Consider the following 25,639-nt stretch of genomic DNA (forward strand, 5'->3'; position numbering starts at 1 on the left):
GCGTTGGTAAACCTGACACTCATCTTGTCCGCTGCGCTGCGCGGATTAACGGTGCGGGAGAAGCGACCGACCTGCGCGGAGCAGCGAGGATCAGCGGGACCGGCGCGCTAAGCTTTTGGTGTGACACTGACCGGACAACAGCTTTACTGGGACCGTATTCAGCCTTTTTAAAACTAAAACAAAACAAAAAAAACAATCAATTATTTTATGGTCTCGGCTTGCTCTGTATTTGGAATCATCTCGCTCTCTTTCTCTCTCCCGCTCTCTCTCTCTCTCTCTCTCTCTCTCTCTCTCTCTCTTTTTAACTCCAGACCGCAGAGGAGACGCACAGAGTTAACAGGGTGAGCAACATGCGCAAAGGCTAGGAGGCAGACAGAGAGGGTGAGAGAGAGGAGTGGTGGGGGAAAAAAATCCCTTCTCCAGAAGGTTCAACTGTCCAAGAAGCCAGAAAAGGGTCTGTTGTGGATTTTATAAGAGTGCGAGAAAATGCATTAAAAAAAAAAGAACAGAAAAGAAAACAAAGGATTTACCAAATAATGGAGTAATCGGACTTTTCCACCCTTTTACCTGGGATTCTTTCTCTCGGAATTCATCCCGCTTCACCTGCGCCACCTGAAAGAAGGAGGGAGGAAGACGGGTAGAAAGAAAAGAAGGATACTGAGGAGGAGGTGGCGGTGTGTCAGACGAAAGGTGGGCTAGAATCATTCCGGGTTTTTTCTCGGATGGTATTCTTCTTTCACCCCGCGGATGGAGGGATGAGACCGGGAGAGAAGACCGGGGAGAGCGAGAAAAAGAGAGGAGGGATAAAAGGAGCAGGATGTAGTCGTCGGGCGCTGTGAGAATGCAAAACGGACGCACCCCTCTGGAAGGCAGGATTGAACTATAGAAAAAAGAAAGAAAGATACGCAAACGGAATTTACAGCCACCCAAAGGAAATTTACACACATTTACCTCGAAAAGCGCGCACACATATGGGGCATATGCGCTCCTCTGGAGTCTATTTGTGTGGAGTTACAACTACAATCGGCTCGATCGTTGTAACGATTGGATATGGAGTGATAATTGCGCCCTGACAGTCAGTGAACTGAAGGAACGTATCCACAAAGAGGTAAAGTTGAATCTCTTTTCTGCTTTTGTCTTTACGCACAGGGGAGGCCGCTTGTTCTGACTATTCAAGGATCTATTTTAACATGTATTTCTCTGGTGGAAGAGCAGGAGTGCTGTTTGAATGAGGAGTTATTTCTAGATTTCCTCCCAAAGACGGTTGGTCTGGATGCTGGAGCGGGGCGGGAGGGACTGGCAGGGTGTATATTGATAGCGGTGAGGGTGGTGGTGGTGGTGGGGGGAGAGGGACCGGAGGGAGGATGGAGAGGGGTGGAGGGGGGTGGAATAGCGGTAGAAAAGGGACAAATCGAGCAATGAGAACATTACAAGGTCAAAATTGAGCCTGGTGTAAGTTAGAAAGGCTGTTTTACGCGCCTCTGCTCGGCGGACTCGCGCTGCACAGACTTTCAGTAGAGGCTGCATTCATTTCAGCAGCAGCTCTGCACCCACTTGAGCGCGTGCGCGTCTGTCTGTGCGTGTGCGCGCGATCGGAAAGAAGCAAAAAAAAAAAAAACCCAAAAAACTTTAAGGCGCACACACGTAAAACGCTTTTTCTTTTTTCTTCTTTTTTTATTTACTTCGTGCACCACGCACCGTATCGAACTATCGTGAGCGTGGAAGACAGATCGTTATGTGTCTACTCACACTCAAATATATCACAAGTATCTGCGAGGATTGGCACTCGTGTAGGATGATTGTCCTTGATCTATTCCTGACGTCTGTGTGTGTGTGTGTGTGTGTGTGTGTGTGTGTGTGTGTGTGTGTGTGTGTGTGTGTGTGTGTGTGTGTGTGTGTGTGTGTGTGTGTGTGTGTGTGTGTGTGTGTGTGTACACGCGCGCATCACCTGTCAGTTCCAAACGATGATCGGTGTGCGTACATTCGCGCCCTTGTCCTCACTGGATATGTGACACCCAGTCAATGGATATGGGAGTCGATTGCATTCAGTCCATTTTGAATTTCAGATCTGACAATCTTATAATGTTGTCAAACCTTGTACGTTGCAGTGCATTTCAGCATGGGTGCGTTTTATGTCATTTTGCCTGTAAAATTTTTTTTGACAAAGTGCACCTGAGAGGAATGGATTGGAAAAGAAAAAAATGTCTTGTGCATTCATACCCACACTTCTCTTCTCGCTCCATGTTGGCAGTAGCGAACCTCAGCTGCTAGTATGAGGGGGGAAAAAAGCCACATTGTATTCCTAAATGCATGATTTTCCTTTGTGTCTTGCCTGAGAATCATTCTGTCTTTTTATGGGTGAGGTTGTAATGTTGTAATTACACATTATGCCATTCGTGATGGAAACATGTGTGGAAGGGATGTAATGCAATGCAACAACTCCCAACTATACAATAAGTACATTGCAAAAGCCAAAGTGTAGCAGGTGCCATAGTCCGAGGCTGTCTAAAAAGACCCGGCATACATTTGATTTTCATATTGAAAGCCTCTAATAACATCCTTCAACAAATGGCATTTACACCCATGAATCAGCCATGTACAGCATGTTCAATGTGAAAATATAGCATTTTAAGATTTCGCCATTATAGAATATATCACAAGTATGTGGTTTGACTAGTTTGCTCTTGAAATAACCACGAGCACAATAAAAAAAAAAAATCACAGGGAGGGGTGTGTATTTAATATAAGACATCTAAGACAATCTAAGAGTCTAAAAACACACTCATTATAGGAAAAAAAAGAGATGAATCTAATGATTGCACTAAGTTTACTGTGGGATTTTCTGGCCTTTGACTTGGAGGTCTTTGCTGAAGCTTCTAAGGATCTCTTGGCTGTTTAATTAGGATGTGCAGTAAATCAATAGAAATGAGCTCATTTTAACCAAACCATTCCCCACTGATGGTCTGTGCAATTTATTATTCTTTATTTCAGGGCTGTGTAATGATAACAGGTTAAAAATGTGCACTCCCTTTCTCTTTCTTGGCTGTGGCTCTGTCCCTGGCTGGATTGGAATTCCAGGCAGCTTGCAATGGTACAGTGGCTCGCATTGATTGATCAAGGCAATAAATTTATGCACACGAGCCACTCATGCTGGTGCTAATGGCCCGTGGATATGGAGGCATTATGCAAATGCATCGGCAGTGTTGGAAAAAAAAAGGGGGGAGTGTGGGTGAATGAGCGAGAGGGAGAAACTGGTGATTTTCAGTCCATTTTAGTTGTGTTTAGCCTCCCTATTTACGTCTGAGAGGAGTGGTTTGCCGTGCCATTAGGTTCGGGATGAATGGCAGCATGCTTGCAGTTCCTGAGTGGGCTGTTGTGCTTTTACAGTAAGAAACACGTATTGACAGTGAGAATACATTTTTTTTTTTAAATATGTTTTCTACAGCTTCTCCTGGCTGGGTGTTTGACATATGCTTTAAATACTACCTATTTTAATGACAGGTGTCTGGTTAGCTTCTCAGACTCTCAGCATGTGAAACACATCACCCACATCCTGGATTTCCTTTCTTTCATTACTTTTCTCTCTCCATCACCTTCATAGTTAAAAAGGAAAAACCCTGAGACATATCCTGACGGAGCGCAGCAGCATCAAGATGCTGTGAGGTCTGCGCTTTAGTCTTCATGGGGGCAGGAGGAGAGTTTTATTACGCCTGTCTTTCTTCTTGCCCTCTGTTTATCTCCCTGCAACTTTCCCACTCTCTTTTCCTCTTTGTGTTTCGCTATCTGACAGAGGGCTGCAGGATCCTGCAGAGTGGGTGGTGGAGCTCTAATTCAATTTATTCTGCTGCTGAGAGAGAGAGAGAGAGCGAGAGAGAGAGCGAGAGCGAGAGCGAGAGAGAGAGAGAGAGAGAGAGAGAGAGAGAGAGAGAGAGAGAGAGAGAGAGAGAGAGAGAGAGAGAGAGAGAGAGAGAGAGAGAGAGAGAGAGAGAGAGAGAGAGAGAGAGAGAGAGAGAGATTTCCTATTAGCACCAGAGAGGCAGGCCTTGTAGCGAGCTGGCCTGATGCTGTGACATCTGGAGTGGCTCGGTGACTGAGCAAAGCAAAGCGCGATGGCGTGTGTCATTATCAAGCAAAACACGCCCTTAAAAAGTGAGTCCGTGGGGAGAGAATAAAGATTAACCACTCACCCTTTAGCTGTCTCTCGCCCCAGCCACTGTCCGAAAGGCACATGATTGACAGCTCAACGGGAAGCTGCCAGACGAACTGTGCCTGTGACACATTCAAGGCTCGATTATTACATTGAAAGTGGAGCAGCAGAAAGGCTTGGTCGAGCGTTTGGTCTCAATATGTATGATATCCTGCATGGGAATTCAGTTTCAATGAATTGTGCTCTGGTCCATAGTGGCATTGTATGAACAGATGTAAGGAAAACTCAGTAGTGAGCTTTATTGTGGCATTGAAGAAAACCAACTATGGATGAACAGTTTGTTCATGACCATTTTTTTTCCAGAATCATGTAGAAGCATGTGTTTCCCACTTGACAAGAAGCGTCAACGAAATGGGTGGCATAAACTACTAACTTGCAAACAGCAGCAGACACCGGCTTTTATTTACAGCTACCATTACAACACAGCTGTCCCAGGTTAACCCTCATGTTATTTGCTGTTGGACATAATCAGTGTTGTTGTCAAGAAGATTGTTAGTACTGTTAGGTTTGGCTTGGGAACATTCAAAACACTGGACACCACTTTTGAAGACTGAAGAGCAAATTGTATTATTTGAAAAGGCCAGAATTAAAAATTCCAAAAGTCAAAACACATAGAACGTTATCCACCAGAGGAACAGACACACTGGAGCACAAGAACACAGAAGCCAATAAATAACCAAAGTCTCCAGGTGAAGACAATCACACGCTTAGGTGGAGAACATCAGGCCGGTGAACAGAAATCACACACAGGGAGGGGAAGCCAAGGAGGCTGAAACCAGTGACAGTCACAAAAAAGCACAAATTACAAAAACGTGAATCAAGATAAATGAGCCACTTTTTCAGTAAACAGGAGTTTTGTGGAATAGTAACCATTACACAACACTGAATATAGGTTTTTGTTGTTTCTCTTGAAGCTGTGATTTGGCAGCCTGACATACAGTTGATCTGTTTATTATAATACATTTCTTTTAAAGGTGGTAAAAAAAAAAAAAAAAGTAGCACATAATCGCAAGTGTCACATAGTGTCTGTCCATTCTCCTCCAGAATACCAAAAAGTCATTTTGGAGAATCGTTTTAAACAGTACGCTATTGACTGGCTGACACAGAGACCAGTGTTTCTGTGCCATCAAGTCACTCTAAATAATGGCTCTCTCTGCCAAGGCAGGATTAGACTCTGGCTGACTGCGAGCTCCAGTTAAGTTCCTGCTTAAAATCCATTACACAGTCTTTAATTATATTAGAGCAGATTTGTATGTTATTGCCATTGCTTGTTTTTCAGTGGCATTTGGTTGTAATTTCAGCTCGTTTTCCATTTCTGTGTTTGTTTCTTTCTTTCTTTCTTTCTTTCTTATTTCATCTTACTTAACACCCCCCCCCCACACACACACACACACACACACACACACACACACACACACACCTGCTGCTTCACAGTCACCTGTGACACTTTGTTCAGCTTTAGACAGCCATTGTTTTGTGTGTGTGTGTGTGTGTGTGCGTGTGCATGCGTGCGTGACATGACAGCTGTGAAACATGTCTGGCGATAATGAGCTGTGTGCAGCACAGATAAGTGCTTGAACATGACATGATGCACACAGATTTATGACTTCCCACCCCCTTCCTCCATTTGTCTGTGATTGCCTCGTGTGTGTTTCCATGAAGCACATGATTATAGGTCTATTTGTTAAAATTTGTCTTTTTTTTCCCCTGATGGATGTGATGGAAATAAGGCAATACTGTAAGATCTTACGTTAGATCAGAGGTTTCCATTTCAAGCCTGTTTGACATCAGATAAATACTTTTGCTGGACATCTTCATGTGTTTTATAACTTGATACATGACTCAAAAACAAAGTAATTGTTTCTTATCAGACTCTCAGATTTTGTGCAAGCAATCTTATTTCTACAGACAAATAACATATCAAAGCAGATATCCTCTGTTTGTTTGTATGTTACAATCCTTATCATGCAAACTCACTTATGATGGGGAGAAAAATGAGAAAAGATGAGATTTGTGCACGGGCAGCACAGTAGTGTAGCAGTTGGGACTCGTGTCTCATGGTGAGCACTCCCCGGTGCATATTATTTTTTGTATGTACAATCAAACACATGCTTGCTAGCTTCATTAAGGACTATGACTTGAGCACAGTGTGAACAGTGAGTGTTTATCTTTGTTTTTGCTCTGTGATGGACTGGCGACTAGTCAAAGGTGTGCCCTGGATTCATCCATAGTCAGTTTGGATTGGCTCCAGCACCCTGGGACACTAAATGGGCTAAAGCGGGTTCAGAAGATGGATGGCTCTGATTTTCTCCCACAAGTGAAAACAAGCTTGTTCAGTTCACTGTTGACTCCAAATTGTCTGCATGAGTGATGTTGTCCATCTGGGATGATGCTCATTTACTATTTGCTGATATATGCGATATGCTCATGTATAAGATATTAATGTGGTGGGGCGAAACCTGTAACCAGGCAGATGATGAGATATAGTCCAGATCCTACCTGGAATTAAACAGAGACAGAAGATAGGGAAATTCATGAATCTGGACAATGTAAAAGTAGTCCACGTATATGGGCATTTCAGACTTATTATATTCTTATTACATTTGTCTATTGAAATACATGGATAAAATTGCATAAAATGAAGGATCTTTATACATGCACAACATTTGTTGCAGCCTTGTGTTCATGCTGAAACTTCAGCATTCACCTGGGAATCTTAGTTTCTTTTTTACTTGTCACTCTCCTAAGTATCATCTGTATCATTTTTTGACTTTCTGTTCACACATATACTTGTTGATGTGCATATGGCTGTTTCTCTCAGGACTTTGAAAGCTTTGGTGATATTTCAATCTTTTGTTTCTTTTTGAACAGTTTCAGTGGCATTTTGGTTACAGAAGTTGCTATTTGGTATAAACAGAAGTGTTATAGCAACGTATTGTAGATTCATTTCAAAGTGGAAAGCAATCTTTGAAGTCTTGAGTTATTTATGCACAAGTTTTGAACATTGTCATGCATGTTCTGCCAAAATACTGTATTAAAAATTGTTTTCACTAAAAATCATCACAGGATCTGACATTATCAACATGACAAATATGTTCCACATTAAATCAAAAGGAGATCGGACTAAGAGGGACTTCTTGATTTTTTGTTTTTTTAGGTTTGCTTTTTCTGCCTTATCCTCTGAACACAAGGCTAATTATAAATATTGCAACCCAGTTGTCACCAGTAGGATTCCACCAGACATGGCGCTGAATCTATAAAACTGGTCCGCACTCCATAGAAACACCACTTCAGATTAACACAACCCAGCAGTACAGTTGCTCTTCTGAGCAAATCCCTAGGGTGAAGGGTGTGAAGCTTTTTATAAATCAGGAGAGATGCTTTGTAGTCCTGCCATTTGGAAAATATTACTAAAATCCCTTCATAGACAGCCGCAGCCAGATCCGACAAGGGCACAGGCAGCATTTAAGAGCTATAACATTACAAGTCCAACGATAACTTTGTGAGAGATATTGCCTAGTCAAAAAAAGGGCATGGGTGTAAATCCTGCCTGGTCCAACCTGTACTTTGTGACTTCTCAGGTAGTGTTTGCAGACTCCAGCCGTCCTATCTCCCCACCCACACAACAGCTGACAGACTCGCTGACTTTGTATAAATGAAGATGCTTGTGAGTCCCCAGGCTGTGACTCTTGTTTTCTGCAGGACTGCATTTGTATGGTATCTCCGCCGAAATCATCTTGTGTATCTTGCATCACGAGCAGTGGTAGGAGAATAGAATGTATTCCAATGCTCTACGTCTGATGGTATTTCTTAGATAACAAACAATTAAACTGATCATGCAGTCTCACTGAACATGTTCTCTTTTCTTGTCTTCAGGCAAGTAGACTTTTGCTACATACTGTACATTTGACATTTTCCCGTCTTCATCACATATGTCATCTCGTGGTGGTAGATGGCATGTCCTTTTAACAGCTCTCGATGAAGATGGAAGAATCCTGTGAAAATATGTCAAAGGGATGTTTCAAACACCTACTTGCCTGAAGAGAACAAGAGCGAAGATACTTATAAGCAAACTAACTCCATAATGAACTTAATATAACTAGTTTCACTGAAGTTTACAAAAGAATATTACTTTTGTTTGGAAAATAATATTTTCTTGAAGAGTAACAACTCCTTCATCCTGATCCAACTGAGCAGTCTTCCTGACAACAACATGATTACTTGTATAATGTGCTTGTATTATGACAATAAGAGCATAATTCTGCTACCTTTAGCAGACATATATGTTATAAGTGAATTCAGTTACAGTAACATACACTCAAAAAAGGAAAAGTCCAATGATTGAAATTTTCTGGTTGCATCTTTCAGGTTTCAGCAAAACTTTCATACATTTTTATCTGCCGTTTAAACATTAAAAGATGAGGCTCAGTTAGAAAATTAGGGCAATAAATAACCAGCTGGCGAACAGACAACAACAAATACCTGGCATGAAAGACTACAAGCCACTGCCAATGCTGGAGAGCACTTTACTATCTGGGTGTTGAAAGAAGAGGGCAGGAGACCATGAAATGGTTAATTACTCTGCAGCTCTGTTTTCATTTCTTTACGATTGCTTTCCAACTTCTTCTGCATCTGACATCATCTAATGGCGGACGGCTTGAGGTTTGATTCTGTGCCAATACAGTGTATGTGTAGGCTTGGATACCCTTTAAAAAATACAGTTAAGGCCAAATCCATAAATAACAGCGCAGTCTTTGTCAACTTGTCAGCTTGAAAAAAAAAAGAAAAAGAAAAAAACACAGACCACCATCTCTACCATCTCAAGACTCAAGCTGTCAAAGCAGAGGAGGATAAATACAGATCTGGTTTTTGTTGTAGGTATTTAAAAGCGTTCATTTGATTCACAGATTCATTACTGACAATAGGAATGGATTTATCATGCTGAGAGCTGTTTTTAACGTAGAGATTATAGGCAGCAAATGAGGAAACCTACAGGCTTTCATTGAAAGTGGGTCACTGCTGCAGCAGAGGAATTCTGTAGTTTAGAATAGCACAAGTACATTAAACACAGTCACACAAAAAAGACAACAGGATTGATTATACTTGTCTCATAAAAAATAGATTTTTAAAGTGAAGTGTTGCTATTGTGGAAAGGATTACATTCAACTTGGAGTAAGGAGTACAGAGAATAATAACATAGGTTTCCAGCCACAATGATACTTTGATCATTCAATGCATCTCATCTACTTTAAGCAGGAACATACATCTCATAATCTTGGCAGTTTTAGTACTGAGCTAAGTATTCCAATGTAGCTTCACATGCACTTACAAGCTGCAGGTTTCACAAGCAAAAAACTACCTCATGTGTCTGCAGCTAAAAATAGAAATGGAAGCCTATGCTGTTTGAGGGCAAGTTTGACATTTCAGAACAATCAATAGACAGCTCCTCCGACAAACGAATGAAAACCTCTAATAATTGGATGCAATAGATTGCACAGCTCAGGACCAATGAGAACTAATCATGTAGGTGCTACAGGTTCCTTATTGAATAGCACATTGCAGGTGTAGAAACTCAGAAAGCTCTTTATGTGACTGCAGCATTTTTGTTTTTTTTAAATTACGCCTCAATCCCCTCCTCTGGTTACTGATTCTCAGTATTTGGCCTTAAGAATTTTAAGTTGTATTAACAATTTGCATTATTGGAATATAATCTTTTTGCAAGCTGTTGCTATTGCTAAATTAGAATAAATATGTGCATTTCAGTACACTAAAAAGGCCATAATATCTGGACATAGTCTTTTCCCTTGATTTTAAATGTGGATGATTTAGTGTGCTATTCAGTGATACTGACAAATCGTATCAAGTCTTTTACAGGTTATTTCAACTTAGTTGCTGCAAATTAATTGTAAACAATGCCCCTGGTTCCTATGCCTGGACTCAAACTCCAACAATAACAAGTGCACATCAACATAGAGGGACGTGGTCGTTAACAGAGGTGGTTATCATTATACGGCTCAGGCCTAAGGCTGCTGTTCTGAACTAGCAATGTTGTCTGAAATATGGGAATGACCTCCGGATGCTAGACCGTGAGAATCGGAGTGAAGCACCAACCAGCCTAAACAATTACTCAGTTGAGTTCTCCCCCGTCTATTGAGCTGCTGTGGGGGCTGGGGAGCCTCACCCTTGAGATGGAGGGCTGGATATGTGGTGCAGGCCAGGTCTGATTTTACAGGTTGACAAAATCAATTCATGTTGCACCTGCCACAAAGAAACTCTACAGCCACAAGATATATTTGACCTTCAAAGATGAAGCAAATACCATGATTTCTGGACTATAATCTGCAAATTATTTTGCACGCTATGGTCTCTGCCGCTTATACAATGACGGGGCTCATATATGGATTTTTAAGGGTTAATGAGCCTCATGTCACCCATACATCTCTGGGGCTTTATTCACTTTTCATTGCGCTCCATCTGACCCACCACACCCCCACCCCCCCATACTTCTCCTGGGCCCATGAGAGGCATTGTCCCAGCCACACGCCCCATTTGCCCCGCTGCTCAGTCCGAGGAAGACACACACCATCCCGGACACGCAGCTCTCCCTCTCCCGAAAAAAACAAAACAAAAACTATTTCTGTTCTGCTCTCAGTAGCAGAGATGGCACTCAGTGGAACTGCAGTACATTAGGATTTCAGCACAATGGACAGTTCTCAACTAGTTCTGAGCTGGCATCCATACTGCACTATGATTTCAGGACCACGGAGAGCTCTCCATAGAAAGCGTGCTGCAAACAGCAGACTGTGACTGATTTTTGTTTAGTCTCAAACAAGAAATCTGTCACAAACCACTCTGTTTGTGATGTCAGGCATTATTTGTCACAGACGAGGTCTGAAGTGTTGAAAATGTTTGAAAATATTTACTTTGGGGTGTTCCCTGACTAAAATGTATTGATCCTGCCTGGTTGCGGTGATCCAGGACAACTCAAGACAGACTCATGCCTCCATGACCAACAGGAGCAATACACAAAGTCTCATGAAACTCAAATCTGACTGAAATCAGTGGTTAAGCCAACAAGCTAACAGCTGACTATTGTTCACCAGCAAACTGCATACGAGCTAGCCGGGTTTTGAATGATTCATTCATAGGCGGAACTTGATCTGAACTTCCAGTAAAATGGAAAAGAGATTAAAAAATGCTCTGTGTCCCAGACAGAACGGCACGTGGTCACCCTAGTTCCAGCTGACAAGGGAGAGTTCACGTGAGATACCTGCTGAAAAAAACATCATATGTTATATCCCCACTGTTTGTGACAACCTGGTCCGGGACCTGGGCAGAGTACAGGACTGCACAGGATTTCTTTCGTCTGGTCCGGTCCTACAGAATACGCTCCGTTCGTGGCTTACTTAACTGGCACTAGTACATATGATTTCAGGACTATGGACAGCTCCTCAAATGTTTTCTAATGGCACGATTGACATTTTACAACCATGGATAGCACACCATTGATTGCAGTCAATACATGGGACATTTCAGGACCATGGACAGTGCCTAGTGCGCCTTCACCTTGCAACTTTTAGACACTTTAGCACTATTGATGGCAGCTGATACAGCTGCAGCTTGACAGAGAGGATAGCGCCTCAACTAACTTCAGGCCATTACAGGCATTTCAGACCCAGGCCCCCTTCTTCATCGGTTACATCTTGCAGTTAAAGCATGCATCTGCATTTCTAAATAGATATTTTCATTTCATTTTAGCCCCACAGCTCACTTACTGATTGGCAAAAATGTTGAATTCAAATTCCAATCAATAACAATAGTAAAGACCGATTCATTTGGCTTTGGCATTTGTTTATCCTCACAGGTGCTTTAGTTATATCAGCACTATATGGGTCCTGTATTATAATATAGATCTCCTTTGTAGGATTACAATGTAATGTGAGGTTGGTTGTCATAGACGGGTGTAACACTTCAATGGCCAACTGACTCGTGATCTAATAATGTCATTGTATTGATTTTTGATCTCAGGCGATTGACGGCCATTGAATGAGGCACATCCGGGATCAGGGCATTTGACTTCCAAATCATTGCACTCGTGTTAAAGCATGTCACTTCTCACCCATTGAAAATTACATATTTTCTATGATGTTATTTAGAGTTCTAACGGTGTGAAATATTTAAGGAAAAAAATTGATTTAGCTGACATCCATCAACAGCTGTATATCGATGATCAGTCACCATGATGCGAATGATGTCATTCAACATGCTTGTGACGTGTTGTGTTTTAGTCACCGTTGTGTAGAGGCCAACAGTGAAGATGTTTTTTTGGAGCAGCAGAGGGACTGAAAATCTGACTAGATTAAATGGTGCATTTAATTAAGAGGCTTGGGATCGGCAAGTCAGAGATCAGTCGTGGCCCATGCCAACAATAGCTACATTTAGCCTAGCTTGTTAGCGTGCGCCATCTGTTCACACACAGATTACCGCGACACAGCAGGCGCCTGAGCTACAAGTGCATTCTTTTGCTTCAGTGCTGCATAGGCAACCATTCAGATGGCTTGCACCCCCCCCACACAACCACCACCACTACACACACTAAACAACTTCCCAGGGATTGTCTCTGGGCCCAGTGATCGAATAGGTCATATTTATCTATTTATCTTGTGTGAAGTTTAAAACAACTGTGTGACTCTTTATCGTGGTGAGCATGGGGCATTTCATGTCACAGAAATATTCAGCACCTCTTTGTTAGACATTGTATTTAAGTGATACTGCATGTCTCAATAAAATCGCCATATGTTAATACATGCCCAGTGGTAAACTGAAAAAGTGTCAACTAAAGTATTTTCGAGTTTAAACTAGTGGAATAATCATTGTAGCTTCCTATGTTGCAAAAAAAAAAACAACAACAAAAAACAATGACCCAGGAGTTTTGACTTGAGTTTACATTTTGCAGATTCATCAATATACATCTTCATTGGCTTGATCAGTGGAAGGTCCATTGCTTTGATGGTGAAGTTGTCCAGGAGTTGTGTTTGTTATATGGTTTTGGTTCCCACAGCTACACATCACATACTCAGTTTCAGAGTGCCGTTAGTTTCAGTTAAGGTTCATCCATCTGCTTCACAAGCAGTAATGACTTCCAAATCACTGCATCCCACTTAGCTAGCTTTTACACCAAACACTATAAATAGGAGCCAGTTAATCTTCGCCGTTAGCTGTGTTTTTTTTTCTTCTCCCACCATTTATTTATTTATTTATTTATTTATTCTCTTTTTTTTCCTCTCTGTCTGGCACTAACCTAAGCTCGGCAAACAGCTACGCTGCAACAGCCACTTCAAAATCTGATGACTAGATGGGTTTGGCTGAAGGATGTTGAGGCAATTCCAGGCAGTTTCCAGAAACCTGGAGGACATGGAGCAACACAGTTAATGGTTTTGAATAAAGGCTTCCCAGAGCTGAGGTGCAGTGAAAGGTCAAGTGAAAGGATCAAGTAGGAATATTCATTGCAATACTTATTTGTTACTAAAATGTTGTTATTTGAAAATAATGTTTAAGTTTTGACCAAATTAGTGCTTCACACTCCACAGTTCTCCTTTAATTAATATAAACAATTGAGTTTCTGTATATATTTTCTATTCATTAGTGCAGTGTAGAAATTGACAAAGAAAGTGCCTGTGCGTGTGCGTGTGTCCATACCCTTAGGAGCTGTTTGTCTCTGATAATGTGTATTTTGTCAGTCAATGGCTTGATCTTTCTCTGCCACCCTGCTGACACACACACACACACACACACACACACACACACACACACACACACACACACACACACACACACACACACACACACACACACACACACACACACACACACACACAACTCATGAATCCATGCACGCAGTGAACAAATACAGTCTGCTCAAAAACAAACACAAGTGGGGAAAACAATTGCTTTTAGCAAGCCTCTTCCTCTCTACGGTCTCATCCACACTTTCTTTGTTCATGTCTACATTATTACATCACTACTTGGCTATGTCAAGGATTTTACAAGCTGTGAAAGAAGGAGGAGAGGTTATTCCCATTTCATTGAGGCAAAACCACATAAGTTCAATCATAAAACCATCGCAGTTGTGAGTCGTGTGAATTTATGTCAGAAGTTATGTTAAAATATTGCTGTTCTATTAAAATGCAAACAACTGTTTTCTCCTGAGATTCATGGACAAAAGTGATGTCAAATACACAGAGCCTTAGGTTTTTCTATCTGGGGTTAAAGAGGACAGCTGAGGATGACTGTTTTTAAACTATTCATATCTAATTACCTGTCAATAAATGTGATACAAACCAAATTATCATTTTTAAACATTTATTTAACTCAGCAAATTTGTAGAATTTGTTATTTTAGCATGTTGATGCTCTTCTGACTGGATCACTTCACTGTCTGACACTGATTGCCATATTTTGTCAAAACATTTCAGTGAAGTCAAATAATGGCAGAAGACACCCAGCTCTCAGATAAGGATACATGAGAATGAGGATTCAAACTGTATCTTTTGAGATTAAGATTTATCAATCAACAAGCATGCATTTAGTAGTTTTCTGCCCAACACAAAATTCGTCAAACAGTAATTACAGTGTGATTCTGGTAATATCCAGTTTAAATGTGTTTTAAATTATCTCCTTAACCCATTACTGGTGAAACCAATCATCATTGTTTTTTGGGGGGTAATTTGCTTGAGAGTCTGAACCAAAGGTTGACAATGTGCTTATGTATAAAAACTTAGCCCTCTTTGATAGTCCCCATTTTGTATTACTTACTGTAAATACTTTGCATTGTGTAGAGGAATGCATTTAGGATGAGCAAATGTAAAGTAAGGTGAGATTCAGATTTTTTGGGGAGATGTTTACTTTATATCTTTACGGTGTACTCTTCCAGGAAATCTGCAGAGCGTCTTTGTTTTTTGTGAAGCCCGTTATCATGACTTGCAATCAGTTTATATACCTGGATCAGCATTTTGTGTTGTGCTGAGTATGCCGTGATTAATGGAGGTTCATAAAGCACAAATATATCTCTGCAAAGCTTGCACACAAAAGCAATGTAGGCACACACACACCATGTAGGCTGATAAAAGGATGTGCAGCATTACTGCAGCTCCCCTCTGGGAAACAAAACAAAGGTATGACTCAATCATTTACCGGCACCCCACGATGAGTCGGCACATTTTCAAGACGCAGACAAATCATTCCAAACATTGGTTTTGTGGAGTTGCTCGGACACGCATATGTAAAAGAGTAAAGGCTCTAGACATTTTAATGGAGCGAAAGCATCATGACCTTATGACTTATCCTTGACCACACGAGTAATGATGGGGTCACTGTGCAGTTTTTTGTAGACTCGTTATGGCTCAGCTTTTCACATTCGCATAACAGATTATGACTAAAGAATGCTGTGTGACCTTTCAAAGCCAATTCATACGTTCTGCGTGTCCGCAGGATCACGTTGATCCACGAGGGTCTCCGTGGTCCTCTCTGCGGTTGAACGCGAGCAGCCCAATTTTCGTGCAGCCTGAACACATCAACCCACATGCGCCAGAGCAATGAACAGCAACAACAACAATGGACGTCCACTTCGAGGAGCACTTGATCTGTTGGTATCCCCTTCTGTAGAATTCTAATTTAAAAGATTATAAAGAACTCCTTGTTTGATATATCAAAAAGTTTAAGAAAAGACCGGAACCCTGATGTATAGTAAGAATAGAGTCTGAACTGGTCTGTAGACGTGTAATACGGAATGCATAGAAGAGCATTAACATTCCTGAGTTTTCATATTGGATGGGCTTTTACAGATGGGCTTTTGGCGGGATCAATGTTTGCTTTCAAAAGCGTGCTAGAAATTTCACATGGAATGGAAAAAGCGTGAATAAGATCTTTTCTGTTGCAAGGGCAGTTTTAGCCTGGAGGTTACAGTAGCAGCTCAAAGGTTCACTCTGCTCCCAGCACATGTAGCTTAGCTTATCTATGAAAAGGATGGGTCACTTGCAGAGAAACCAAGGGGATTAATACAATGTGCTTAATATGAACATTTCAATTTTGTCTCACATGTTCAAAATGTGTCAATAATTCAGAATGGTTGGTTGCAGTTATTCAGTTTGGGGAAGCTGGAAAAGACTAAGATACTTGTCATGAGGTTGTGAAACGTATACAGATAAAGATACACCTGGGCCAAATCTTGAATCAAACTCAAAGACAGTACTAGGGAATCCAAAGTGATCGTGTCCATTGTTGTCCAGACATTGATAAGATAGCAAAAAATAGATACAAGTCTTCAGAACCCGATGCAGCTGAGAGACATTGCTTCCTCACTGCTGTGGCAAAAATATCATCCTTTCTGGGTATTATTCACCCCGAAGAAGGTCCTTGAATTCTTCCAACATTCCCTATGAAAAGATCACAGCTGCTGTCATCGTGCTCACAAGTTCTAATAGTACTGGTACATTTTGGATCTGAAGCCTGACAGCTCGTTCCTTGGCCTCACATGGCGCCATTGTTGTCTGAGTCTATTAAAATGCACTAACATGCTCCACACCACTGTAGCTGACATGTTCCTCCAACACAAGATTGTGGCCCCCGCGGTTTCCTCTGACTCGATCTTGTGCATTTGTGCAAACCTAATAAGGATCTATCTACTGCTATCTATGTAATGTTCACTCAGATCTATTCACATTGGATTAGAAATTACAATCCTCACAAGCCTGACATTTTTATCTTTTTTGATGACAAGTTCAGATTGATATAAAGTCAGTCAGTGGGTCTTTTTTTATATTAATGCTGTTTTGTTGATTTTAAATCCTTCAAAACAATTATAACATTAATTTGTTTATTTGTTTGTTCATTTTTATTGGCAATCTTTTTTTATTTATTTATTTTTATTGGCAATCTTTTGTTCCAATAATCAACAGTATTTTATTTGTTACATTGACATGTAGCATACATATTGCAGGTGACATATTGGATGGGGAAAAATAAGCATTTCATGTATTTGTCTCATTCAGTCATTATTAAAATCAAAGAAAGAAAGGATGACAGCCGTTTCAGGAAACTAAGCCCACAGAAGTCCAGGCCGTCAATGTCACACTGTGCAAGGAATCACACAAGTTAAGTTGAAGGTCGGTTGTTCATTTTTATTGCTGTATGTACTGAGTAAACACACCACTGGTCGCAGTTTTGAAGAAATTGGTTGGCAGCATTAAAGCGGAGCCACTTGGCTGGGGGGATTTATTTAATTCTTATTTACTGAGTCCAGGTGTATTGCGAAGTGCAGTGAGTCACGGCCTGTGACCTAGTTGAGGTTTGTTGCTCAGTGTGACCTCATTCTGACTGCTCAGTATAACAAATCTGATGCTGCTGCAGCGGTTTGCATCAGCATGAGACGACCGCGACTGAAAACTTGCTTCGTTCGTGTTTGGATGAAGACGTGTCGAAAACGATACTAATGCTGCTCCTGCTTTAAATTGTTGTGTATCCTTTATGGAATCAGGGATTTCAGGAATCATAATTAACAACCATACTTCCACAGTGAAACTATATAACAGAGCAGAGCATAGAAATCTGTGCGTGTGCACAATTATACAACATGTATGTGTTATGTGTGTGCATAGTGTGTGTGTGTGTGTGTGTGTGTGATCTCAGGTGATTGTCGAGCTTACAGACAACAGGCAAGTTGGCCTTAATCCTGCCCCGGGTGCACTGTATGTGTGTGGTCGTATTAGATGTGTCATATGTGGCACGTTAGCTGGTGGTCACAAGACCTCACACACAGCACACAGCGACATAATCCTGTTAACAAGGCTTTGGCTCAGAGGAAATATCTGATTGTGCTAACAGTATCCAGGCAGTGCTTGTTTCTCTTGCCATCTCTCTGAGTACTCTTGTTTTACTGTGCTTGCGAGGTCCAAAACCTGGGAGCTGACTTGATTCTTTGTCCAGAGAATCAAAATGATTTGTTCCACAATATCTGGTGTGTGTTTGAGGCTTTGTTTTCATGTGAAGGTTACAATTAGGTCAAGGTTTAAGTGAAGTTCATGTTCAGAGTTTCACACTTATTTTTTCTTTTAATATTTTTGGTATTATTACCAGTAGTAGTCGTGGTAGTTGAAGTATTTAATCCAAGATTTGGTTGATTTTTGATGATAGATTAAATTAAATCAGGATTTTTTTTTTCACACATTGTAAAACAAAACATGCTAATAGTGTTCACTGTAGTTCAGTGTTATTCATGGTTCAGCTGGAAAATATATATAGCGGCAGCATCAATGGGAGGCCAATGTTTCACTACTAGACATATTTACATTGGTAGGTGCCAGAAGCCAACGCATGAGACGAGTGATATATGTAATAACAGGAAAAATAAAAGCAGACTTGGGAATGGCCTTGTGTTATGGTTTGAGCCTCTATGAACTGAGGCCACTAGAATCAACATTTAAAACACAGACAATTTCAGGCCAATGCATTTGATGTTTTTCTTGTGAAAACTATAAAGTCTTCTGACTCTAAAATGTATGTAATCAGGACATTCAAGCTGTATTGAGAACAATACTCTCCCTTTTACGTTGTTCAAGAAGGCCAAACAACGATGTGAAGCACTGTCACAGCTCAACATTGCTGGTATAGCACTGTTAGCCTTTAGTTTAAAGCACCACTAAGCCTAAGTAGCTTTTAAAAGCTGCGAGCATGGCTGCAGCCTCTTAGCCATTTTACCTTATCTTCTTTGTCTTACCATGGAGGGGGTCTGTTCCAGATTTGCAAATAGATAATAACAAAATCCAAAGAAAAGCTTCTCTCTGTGAATAGAATTCCTGTATGTTAAAAGTGTGTTCCATTAACTGTCTGTGTTTGGTATGTTATTTAAAATCAAGCTAATGGCTCGGACTGTTCTGGAGACAACACTATCATTAATCTGGTCTGTTTATGTGGCTGTAATCTACTTTAATCTTATTGTTTCTGTCAGTCTAATTTGTACTTCAGGAACCTGGTAGAGAATTTGGCAACACAACGGTGCCAGCCGTCTCAAGTGACCAGCTCTCTAATCTTGCTCGTAGGCATGGTTGAGTGGAGATATTATTAAATGTGTCGGGGTTACATTTCAAACTACAGGTGACTGATTAGAAAAAAAGAAGAAGAAGAAGAAAATCTCTTGGATCTGTGGAGACTGTATTCAGTGGTATATATCTACCGCTGCTAGGGTCCATGGCCAGGCCAGTTCAGCTCGGGATGTCCTTTGCTCCAAGGAAGCTGGTTCTTCTGTCCACAACAGTTTGTTGTGAGCTTTTCCAGGATGACACCATTAACAGGGATGGTAAGATGGTTTGATAATTATCCAACTGGTGTGAATAGCTAGCTTTCACAATCATGACATTTCATCCATGAAACATTTGAAACTTTCCAATGTCACCATTGAGGACACAGAATACGTTGTATTACTCCAGTTTGACTTGGATAATCACAGCCAAATTATACTAACCTTTTCTGATGGCATGTGATGATACTGTTGAATTTTTATTAGTTGCCTGTCTGTCAACATTCAATGGTATTTTCTTTTTGTTTTTTTTTCCAGTTGACAGAAACACCACCTGAGTTAATATGTCTTCATATAAATGACACATCCTGTTGGCTTCATTATTAAGTTTTGCCATCATTTTTAATTGGTCCTTCTGTCTTCTTGTGGATGTTATTTCATTTTAGGAAGACATAAATTAATGTGTGCCTTGTTTCCATTCCAAGCACGTTTGCACATGTGTGTCTGTGTGTGTGTGTGTGTGTGTGTGTGCGTGCGTGCGTGCGTGCGTGCGTGCGTGCGTGCGTGCGTGCGTGTGTGTGTGATCATGATGTCGTGATCTGAAGCCATCTGGGTTGCCTGGTTCATTTGCATAGCTGGTGTTAACCATGATACATATTCATAACCCAGGTTGAGAATGGCATGAATATTTATTTTGGCTCCAGGCTATAGACGGGTGGAGTGGGTGTGATTCCAATCAGAGGAACAGAACCCTTTGCGGTTGATGGAAACACTTGATGATTGCTTGTGGAACCCTCAGCATGAAAGGCCAGGTCATGTGGATGTATGAACCGGCGTGGATATGGAGCTTAATCCAGACACGGGTAATTTAATTTGTATTAAATTGAGATATTGTATTTGATCATTAGCACACTAAGCTACCATCAGTATATGTTTCTAAACGTATGATATGATAGTTAGAGGACAACTTGGTATTCGGCGTGTTCCCCAAGGATGCTTTGACACAGGGAGTATTCAACCAACTGTGTCACAGTGTTGATAATGTAATAGCAAAATTCACCAACGTGTTAAAAATGTCTAAAGTTTCTCTTTCATACTATTTACAGACATTATCGGGTTAAAAAGTATGAGTGATTCTGTAGATATCCAAATGATTTTCCATGCATGCTTTGTATACGAGCGTTAAATTAACCGGTTGTGATTTTCAATTTTGAGGTAATAGTGTTTTCCTGTAAATGGTTAAAAGCACTCGTGGAATAAGAGAAGAGCTGCAGGGTAAATTATCCAGCAAAGTCCTATTTAGATGCTTCAGTGGGAGCATTGAATGACACTTTGTTAACACTGTTAACTGCTTGCTTGGCAGTTTACTTGATTGAACTACAGTTGGAATATTTGAGCAGTTATCACTGCCTCTGCAGCTGCTTTAGCTATCCTGTAAATTACCCAAATGGCCAATTTAGTGAAGCAAATACCTTTAGTATTAGCACCGGTGACATTCACAATGATGCTGTGTTTCATTCTTCTTTTTGTGGCCAGTCAGTTGGCCGATCACCAGCAAAGCTCACTTCGACAACCTCACAGGAAAATAAAGGTCTATATTTATTTCCATCTGATTTTTATCCAATTTGGCTCACACACTTTTGGCTTTGATCTGCTCCTCTGTCAGTGCTGCCTTTGTGTTGAAGTAGTAACTGACAAAAACAGTGATGATGAATGTGTGCGAAAATAGCAACAAGCAATGCGCCGACACAAACATGTGAGTAATTAGCAGTAAAGGAAATATGTGGCTTTTGCGATAAACAGACGCTGTGATGCATTCGCTTTGAAGCAGACTGATCTCACGCCCTGAAGTACAGTAATTTTACAGGCCCCAGGAGGCCCTGGTTTCCTGATGGGCCATATGTTTAGCAATGCTAAATAATACAATAAGCCTCAGTGTGAAACATTAAAATCTATTCAGAAGAGGAACATATTACAACAGAAATAAGGTTCGATTTGAAGGAAAGGATCCAATAGATGAGCTGAAGTGGGGGAAAATCACACTTTTTTTTGAAAGATGTCCATCATGTTACGAAGGATTTCTGGCACCAGTTATATCAAGAAATGTTAATAGTATAACATGTGAAGTCTGGCAAGACTGAAAACATAATTTTGAAATAACAACAACAACAAAAATAATAAAAACAGGCCTCTGCTGAAAGGTGTCCAATTCAGACCAGCATGCTAAAACACCAGCATCAAATAGTTTTCAAATCAGCATAGATTAGCCCATTGAAGCCCAACAAAGTCATTATTATTTTACTTTTAAGACATTATGGTCCTGTTTACATGACATATTCAAGTGAAAATGGGAAAATTGTGTCGCATTCTGGGTGTCAGTTTACATGACAAGAGTGCTCAATGCCACTGAAAAGGCACGTTTTTGTAAATGGTTCCCAAAGTGTAACTTTTCAAAGGTTTCATTACAAAAAAACACTAACAGCACTCAGTAGTGGCCCAACATGAAAATTACATCGTTTTCAGCATTTCTGTGATTTCCATGTGAAAAGACATAATTTTCCAAACTGTGAAACTTTTCTGAAATAACATATAACATAACATGTCTTACAAAGTATGTAAAACTACAGAAGCAGTATATTAGTCTAACTTACAAACAGATATGAAGGTAGTTTATATTTATGGCACAGTGTAATGACCACTTTCTGACCATTAAATCTGAAAACCAACATCAATGACATACACTGTCTGATAATACTATTGCTTTTGATGTAATTAATGAATTCAATTACCTTTCTTAGCCTCTTTTTCTCAGTGCAGCGGGAGTTTTGAATATAAAATGGGTATTTGTGATTGAGTCCATAAATCATCAGCATGCGGGACAGATCGCAGGGAAAGTGCCAAGCTATAATGATCTTTCATTGTCGGTAATGCACCCTCAGTCACACGCTGCATTGTTTGCCAGCATTGTGTTGAATACTGATAAAAATCTGAATTTGAAATAGAGTATCTCCTGTGCAGAGGTGTGCAGATTTTCAACGAGGTCACGGAAAAGAGTAAGTAAGGCGTTCTTTGTCATCATAGTTTTGATAATGAAGAGAAAATAAACAAGAGCCCAAATTCAGAAGTGTATAACAGCTGAGATGGATTCATGAGTATAGATATAAAAGACAACAACATATATTGTCATGTAAACAGACACTCAAAACCTACCACCATTTTTTCCCCTTCATTTTCACTTGGAAACATTGTGTAAACATTGATCCCACGTGTAGTTTTGGGGAAAATGTTCTAATGTGCAAAAAAAATAAATAAATTAGGAAGTCAAGCATTAAACACAGGTAATACTTCGTGTGAGGCAGTATTTGTGTTGTTTGTTAAAGTTTTGTGAGAAATATTAGCCCTGCTATATTTTCTGTATATGAAATAGTGTAGATCTGGAAGAAGGAGAAATGAATTGTATTCCAAACGATGAAGAGAAAAAAAAAAGGAATTGAGTGGAGAGGGTATATGAAGGGAGGGAATATTCCTTTTATTCCCCTCTGGGAAAAAAATCACACCCAAGGGACACACATTTATTTCTCTTGGTACAATAAGTGATTTTATGTGCTTTTAAATGATGATGTCGGTGAGTGAAACACTGATGCGCATCTGCACTTTTAAGATGCTGGACTGTGGAGGTCCAGGTGGAGTAATCTAAAATCAAACTTCATTCAGCCACACAAACTGCACACTATCCCAAACGCTTTAAAAGAAAACACCGGGGGAAGAACAAAGAGGCTCCTTGAAGAATAGACATGAATTATTCACTCCATTAGATAAGAGCACAGCGAGAGATTGAGAGGGGGAGAGTCATAGAGGGAGAAATGGAGATGGAGTGCAAAGCATTGCAAAGAAAGAGGGAGACAGATGGATCGACAAGGACACTGGGGTTTCATATTGTATTAGCAGCAATGATGACGGAGTCTAAGGGAAGATTCATTCAGAGATTTAAGATCAAAGAAAGCAGCTTGCCATCATCTACTAAACCATGTCTAAAGATCCACAGGGTGCAGAAATATTACATCAACTTAAATAGATAAATAAATAAATGTACTTCTTCCCTGTTAAGATTCATGGCATTACTTATCAGTATGGAGCCAGACACTGTGGAAATTAAGTCTTTTTTTCTGACTGAAGAGGTGCTTTTTTTTTTTGTTACCTGAAGGAAAGAGTTTATCCAGTGGAAATCCACAGCCAGCCACGGCTTAGCTGCAGCATCTATGCTGCTTTCCACCCAGATATGCTTTATCAGATTCAGGCGTGGGCCCTCTTTTGTATTCTGCTGCTAATGCAGTAGTGCTGTAGTCACTTCAGACAATCCGGATGCTGTAGCCGGTATAATGAAACTAGTAACTGCTAAGTGCAGGGTGCTTTATCAGCTGCACACAGTTGTTGTAATCTGCACTGCAGTGCGTCAGGAGCTCCATAGTTGGGCTAACTGGGCCTGGAGCATGTGGTGGAAATTAACTGTAAGTGTTTATTTAATTGGGAATAGGTTTTTACATAAGATTAACTCACAGCAGCTGATCATCAGGAACTATCATCCCCACAAGTTCTGTGTTGCTATGTATTGAAGTATTGCATAATTAATGTTTTTTTGTATTGGTAATATGTAGCTGCAGAAGGGTTGCCTCAGTCGGTACATTTGGATACTGAAATAAAGTGGATAATACCATACGGTTTCATAATGCATCTAAATGTAGGATACAATATTCAAGTTTAGTTTACCTTTCTTCTAACAGGACGTCTTGTAGTGATTAGGATGTCTATTGAAGAGATCTAGCCACAGGAGTTGCCAATACAACATTATCGTTATAGAATTGTGTAGATCCCATAAAACATGCATACAATTACCAAACAAAGCCGTACTGATGATTGCATATGGAAATCATAAGAAAAGCAACAACAACAATGATTCAGCATATCACTAATGATACATTTTAATTTATTGATGAGTATGGATGCTTTAGATCTCTTTGGCGATGACTCAAAGATCATAGTGGGGAGCATGAAAAGGCATGTTTTCAATTATTCTTTTCAAATCATGCATTATCGTTCCGTGAAGAAAAAGAAACTACTTCAAAGAGTCTACCGAGTAGCTGTCATAGCTGGTAGCTCGCCAAACTGAAATGCCTTCAGGTATTGAAGATGGACACAAGTATGATTGTAAAGGCAGTCTGCCCGGTCGTTGATCAAGGTATTAGTAGTTGCGTGGGCTAGATCTTTGTTCCTCAACATTTAAAGCCTAATGCATCTTCGTCGACATATATAGGTTGTGCAAATATCACCCATTCATCATGTGCACCTGCTTTATGCAGAGTAGGGTCATGAGCAGCTGCCATTATCCAAGAGAGAAGGTACATCCTCGAAAGATTGTGGAACCACTACTGTACACGTTTACACCTATGGATAATTTAGATCCAACAATTAGCCGAAGGTGAAACCTAAGCATGTCTTTGGATTGTAGGAGGAAACTGAAGGAGCCTCAGTGAACAATACAATTCCATTTCAGTCTCTGTTGATGTGAGTTTACAAGGTTTCCACTCATCCAGCGGCCTTTTATACCTACTTCACTCCACTCTCTAGTCATTAACTTATCGCAGCGTCTGTAACCCAATGATTTGTGCTTTCGCGCACAGAACTTCATTAGAACTTAATTCTGAGTAATTGAGTACAGATGTGAAAGTTTATATAGTAAAAAGAGGCACTATTAAGAACTTACATTTTTCGATATAGTGGAGTCTGTTTTGGGATTTTTTTTTGCCAGAGAAAACACAGCACATGGATGATGTAAGACGGCTCACTAGGCTGAAGATGCAAGCAGAATCGGCTACATTCTGCGTGAGATTGGTTGCTGGGTTTGGCATGTGATTCACCCAACTTGACAAACGAATAACTGAGCTGACTTAGTGGGAGGCTATTGTTGTGGAAGGAATAGAGTTACCCTCTCCTGAAGACAGACCTCTGAGGGCGTAATGCCTTCTTTAGTGGCGCTCTACTTGCATTCTGAGATAGGTTTAAAAAAAGACTTTAAAAAGATATATTGACCCTGCTTTCCTGTAACTTATATCACTGAATGCAGCTCAACTGACACTGCAGCTG

At 40.5% G+C, this 25,639-nt stretch overlaps 1 protein-coding gene across 1 annotated transcript in view; it reads left to right on the forward strand.

The window, feature by feature from the left end:
• Positions 1–400: 400 nt before the first annotated feature.
• Positions 401–25,639, forward strand: part of lrfn5a (leucine rich repeat and fibronectin type III domain containing 5a) — a gene marked incomplete at its 3' end in the record, with an annotated part of 102,004 nt that continues 76,765 nt past the window's right edge. The window contains exon 1 of the mRNA XM_080513492.1: positions 401–1,108. The remainder of the gene's footprint in view (positions 1,109–25,639) is intronic.

Source organism: Blennius ocellaris (genome assembly GCF_963422515.1).
Source record: "Blennius ocellaris genome assembly, chromosome: 17".
In the NCBI taxonomy this organism is placed as follows: Eukaryota; Metazoa; Chordata; class Actinopteri; order Blenniiformes; family Blenniidae; genus Blennius; species Blennius ocellaris.